We start from the raw sequence: 6,000 nt of genomic DNA, 5'->3' as shown, positions 1-6,000 counted from the left end.
GTGCCCTAACCTCCGCAGTTCCTCGCCAATGACGACCGTCGCCACTTCCTCTCGCGACTTCAAAACACGCTACTGTCATGACCCCGACGCCATTGACGGAGTTGCGACCACCCTCTCCTCCTGGCTTCTTCGCAAGGTACAACGCAACCGACCCACCGACCGCTACAAGGGCTAACCAGTAAGCGCCGAGCTTCCTCTCGTTTTCTGCCCTAGACCTCAGCGCCATCGCCGACCACTTGCTGTTGTGAGCCACTGCTGGGGCAATGAACATCCACCGTAAGAAGTTGTGGGGTAATGAAATCTTGTTTCTTATTAAACTTACATCAATGATTTGGCTAATTGGGAGAACTCAGATTCTAATGCATTGATTATTTGTACGTTTGGGAAACTAATGGATTAAATTTGGTAATAGATCAGTTGAGGATAATCTAACTACAAATTTATTTAGTATATAGATTTAGTAGTTGAGAGGTAAACTGTACCCATCGGTTGGGGAAATTAATTAGTGTAATACCATTGAACTTGGGTGAGTTTTGAGAGATGACTCATGCATAAACTTAGTTTAATTGGGTTATGGAATGGATAGGGTTAATGATCATTTCAATAAAGGTGCATACCAATTGGATTTGGGTTTTAAGTTAGTTAATTGATGCATGATGAAATTAGCTAAAAATACTATGTGATTGCAGGACTTGGATTCGGGACGAGCGTTTCAACGTGGGATTTCTGGACACGATCTATGTATTAAGGCGGGTACTTCTTGCTTTGTTTCTTTTAGTACTTTGACCTTGATGCATGAACTATTTTGGAAAAGTAACTGTTTTCACCTTGACTCCACTCTTATTTTCCTGTGCTTGATACTTCCACTCAAACTTTTGAGTTATTCATTTCTATATCTATACAATCTCTTGTTGTCATCTATAATATTTAGCAGATATTGTTGGACCCCGTAGTTGTTTTGATGTGATCAATCAAGTTAAGTTAGGTCATGTTTGTTATTTGATCCCTGTGTCTAAGTGTGCAGGAGCTTAGGAGCGTAGGAAGTTGAGCAGAAAATGCAGCTAGCGAGAAGGACAGCACGGGAAGGGAGTCGACGGGCTCGGCGCGTCCGAAGGACGAAAGAGCTGCGAAAGAGTACACCGATGGATGAGAAGAGTGTGCGCGGTGTTCGAGGGATGAGAAGCTGGGATGGAAGCTTGCTCAAGGAGAAGGTCGGAAATTGGGTTCGGGTGAACCCTATTTCGATTGGCCGCAATCACCCAAGAAATCGGAGCTTCGGAAGAAGAAAAGAAGTCAAAAGGAGCTGAAAAAGCTAGCTGGAGGCACCTTCAACGAAGTGTTGAAGGTGTCTGCGCTGACTGCAGTCTTAGAGGCGCCTCCATTACCTTGAAGGTGCCTCAACCTTGTCCGAGGCGCCTCAAGGGCATTAAAGGTGCCTCAGACCCAGTCTAGATGACTGTTTGCGAAGCAGATAAGGTTTTATCCGATCAAATCCATTGGAGGCGCTCTCAACCCTCTTGGAGGAGCCTTCAAGATCCGAGATAGAATTTTCAGGAGCTATATAAAGGCCCCTGGAGCTAGGAATAAATGTATCAACTCTGTATCAAGTTTCTAGCAACTTCTGAGCGTTCTTAGTGTGTAAAAAAAGTTTCTCCGCCTACAGTGAAGGAGACATTCTAGTAGAGTTGTTTGACTGCCTTGGATTAACAACCCCTGGGTTGTAACCAAGTTAAATTTCTTGTCTCTCTTTTATTACTGTTGTTTTACATTTTATTGTTGCTATTAATTTCTAAGTTGAAAAGTCTTGAGGAGGGTATTCTTCATTTGCAGGCAATCCATCCCTCCCCTCTTGCCGGCCCTGCTGCACTAACAAGTGGTATCAGAGCCAGACCGTCTCAGAAGGACTGACCGCCGACTGAAGCACAAGGATCAAGACGATTGCCAGAACAAGCATTCATCCTCCGAAGTTCGATGGAGACTTTGCTACATGGAGACGAAGAATGGAGATATTTTTCAAAATGGATTTTGACATTCTTCTAACTATGAAATTTGGTTTTTCAACCCCAAAAGATAAAGAAGAGTACCAATGGACAAAAAAGGAGCAAGTCGATTTCGTGACTAACGGAAAGATGAAATTTCACTTGCTCAGTGTTTTGTCGCCTCAGGAGGTAAGTCGAATTGGAAGCTATGACTCCGCCAAAGACCTCTGGGAAAAATTCCTAGAGCTCCACGAAGGCACATCAGAAGTGAAATTAGCAAGGCGCGACATCCTTCGGACTCAGCTGACTAACCTCTGGATGAACAACGGCAAAAAGGTAACTCAACTTCAAGCGAGAATTAAGGAGCTGATAACGTAATTGAACAACCTCGGAGAATCGGTAACAAACCGAGACTCGATCCGATACGCGCTCAACGCCTTCCCAAGGTATCCAGAATGAGTGTCCTTAATAGATGATGCTACATTTCTAAGGACTTTGAGGTAAGTAGTTTAGAAAATTTATTTTCTACATTTGAACTTCATGAATCTCGAATTGTAGAGCCTAAAAAAGTAGAGAAGCCAAATCTCAATATAGCCCTACAAGCCGAAAAGGAAGATCCCGACTCTGAAGCGTCGATTGATGAAACTAAAGCGACGTTATTGGTAAGGAAGTTAAATAAATTTATTAAAACTAATAAATTTAGATCGTAGTCGAGGAAACATCAACGCAACAAAAGGACGGTCTGATGCTATAACTGTAACGAAGAAGGGCACATCAAGGACGACTGTCCAAAATTAAAGAAAAGGGACAAGGAGAAGTCTCAAAGGCCGACGTCCTCGAAGCGCAAGAGTCTGAAGGCTACATGGGATGAATCGTCATCCTCGGGATCAGAAGTCGAAGCATTCTCGAGATTAACACTGATGGCCAACCATCTTTTCGAAGAAACCAGTTTGGAAATGAGCATAGATGAAGGGGGAGGATCATCAGAAGAAGAAAGTTGCGATGAAAGGGGAGCATCAGAAATAGAGGTAAGTGAAGTACGTAATCTGACTCCCAAGCAGTCCTTTCAATTCATAAAAGTTCTCACTAAAGACTTAGTTAAATTAGAAAAGGAGAATAATGAGTTGAAGTTAAACTTAGCAAAAGCATACCCACTAGAAATGTATGATAATTTAAAATTAGAAAATGAGAAATTGAAAAATGAAATTGAGAAATTAAAAAAATGATTATGCATGCTTAGATAAATTTCCAAAATCAAAACTCAAGTTATATGGAAAATTAAACTGGTACATTAGGAAACATCAGGGACAACTTAGGAAAATTCTTAAAAGTTATGTACCCCCTAAGTTCTTGATTAATCCAGTAGGAAGGAACCTTTACTGGGTTTCAAAAATTTTTCTAGACTAATTTTTTATTGGTTAAAAGCTTTCAGCGAGAAAATTAAACGTTAAAATTTCTTTATAAGGCTTTGTCTAAGGAAGTGGTTGTTGCTCCAATGACCAAGAAGGCCTAGTGCCTCGTCATGACCTGGAAGTCAAAATATTGAAATAAAATGTTTAATTAACTTTCTAGTAAAGCATTAAAATTAGAATCAAATAATGCTTTAAAAATGTTTTTCAAATATTTTTTAAACATTTTTTTTCAAAAATATTTTTAGAAAAATGTTTCATGCATAAAATTTTTTACATAGAAAAATTCTCAAATAATATTTTTCAAAATTAAAATTTTTATGAAATTAGAAATTTTTGTTTAAATCTTACCTAAGTTTCACTTAGAAAATTTTCATAAGAAAAATTTCTTAACTTTGAAATTATTTTGAGATTCTTTTTTAACTTGAACTTTTTCTTAGAAAACTTTTACTTGAAAATTATGACCCCATTTTTTTTCAATGATCAAAGGGGGAGAGAGAGGAATAAGTTTAGGGAGAGTTAAAAATTAAAAAAAAAATTTCTCAGTGTTGCAAATTCTTTTATTACAACCTTTCTGCTTGAAATGTTAGTTTAGTAATTTCTTTAAATTACTACTTGCCTGTGTTTTTTTCCTAACTTGAACTTGGGTTGATATACATCAAAAAGGGGGAGATTGTTGGACCCCGTGGTTGTTTTGATGTGATCAACCAAGTTAGGTTAGGTCCTATTTGTTATTTGATCCCTGTGTCTAAGTGTTAAGGAGTTTAGGAGCGTAGGAAGTTGAACGGAAGACGCAGCTAGCGAGAAGGACGACACGGGAAGGGAGGCGATGGGCTCGGTGCGTCCGAAGGACGAAAAAGTTGCGGAAGAATATATCGGTGGACGAGAAGAGCGTGAACGGCGTTCGAGGGATGAGAAGCCGGGACGGAAGCCTGGTCGAGGAGAAGGCCGGAAATTGGGTTCGGGTGAGCCCTATTTCGATTGACCGCAATCACCCAAGAAATCAGAGCTTCGGAAGAAGAAAATGAGTTAAAAGGAGCTGAAAAAACTAGTTGGAGGCGCCTTCAACAAAGTGCTGAAGGCACCTGCGCTGACTGCAGTCTTGGAGGCACCACCATTACCTTGAAGGCACCTCAACCTTGTCTGAGGTGCCTCAAGGGCATTCGAGGTGCCTCAGACCCAGTCTAGATTACCGTTTGCGAAGCAGATATGGTTTTATCCGGTTAAATCCATTGGAGGCGCCCTTAACCCTCTTGGAGGCGCCTTCAAGACCCGAGATAGAATTTCTAGGAGCTATATAAAGGCCCCTGGAGCTAGGAATAAATGTATCAACTGTGTATCAAGTTCCTAACAACTTCTGAGCGTTCTTAGTGTGTAAAAAAAACTTCTCCGCCTACAGTGAATGAGACATTCTAGTGGAGTTGTTCGATTGCCTTGTATTAACAACCCCCTGGGTTGTAACCAAGTTAAATTTCCTGTCTCTCTTTTATTACTGCTATTTTATATTTTATTGTTGCTATTAATTTCTGAGTTGAAAAGTCTTGAGGAGAGTATTCTTTATTTGCAGGCAATTCAACCCTCCCCTCTTGCCGACCCCGCTGCACCAACAGATATTAGATACCAACCTTATATGCTTTGATTGTCGTTTATTTATGTACCGTATTGAACATGTTGGCTTCATGTAACATACCTGATTCCTATTTATATTTATATGATGATTGTTGTATGTTGCGCATCATATCATGGCATGCATGTCAACGACAAATTCTCCCTTGCGGTCGAGAGAGTCGTTGACTAGGGTCGCATCCTCGACCACTCGAGAGAGTGGTAGCTAGAGTTGATGTTGTTTGTCCTGTCGTGCTTCGACTCGGTCACTCATAGGTAGTGATAGCTGGAGTTGCGAGCAGCAGGGACCCCCGTCGTAGATGTAGCTAGTTAGCTACTATGCAACTGCCCCTTCGACCACTCGAGAGAGTGGTAGCTGAAGTGGTGTACAATCTGTCGCTGACCTGGCCTCTTGACCATACAGGGGTCATGGTGTAGAGGGGTGAGCGGGAGTGACCATCCGTGCATACGCTGTTATTATACTTGCTTTGGCTGCTACTGTTTTACAGATGTTGTTATTACTTACTTACTGTTGTTGTTCACATATGTTGATATGCTTACTTATGTTGAGATATACTCTCATTGTAGGTGTTTAGACATTGGTTTATTTATTGAAAATTTTTATATACCTTACATATTAGCTCTGTAGTTATGAGCAGTACTGTAACAGATTAGTAGCACTTTGACCTTCTATTGTTAGCCTAGGATATGACTTTAGGTATGAACATTATTATATTATCAGGATGGTATCTGCTACTTCCCTTATGAGACTGTATTCCTTTTGACATTCTCTATTTATATGTTATGTTCATGCACTATCTTTCCTTACCTGCTGAGTTCCAATACTCACCACCTCGCAAACTGGTTTTCTTCCGCCAGGTAACAGGTAGATGAGTCATGGATGCTTGGAGAGTCCCGGCTGTCAGTCCCACGTCACACTGGAGGATAGTCTTCTTTTTGGTTTTGTTACTGTTTGGGTGGTATGTTGATTTTGCGTATTTTGTTTT

Source organism: Zingiber officinale, chromosome 9B (genome assembly GCF_018446385.1).
Source record: "Zingiber officinale cultivar Zhangliang chromosome 9B, Zo_v1.1, whole genome shotgun sequence".
Lineage (NCBI taxonomy): Eukaryota > Viridiplantae > Streptophyta > Magnoliopsida > Zingiberales > Zingiberaceae > Zingiber > Zingiber officinale.
Note: the sequence above shows the minus strand (reverse complement) of the source record.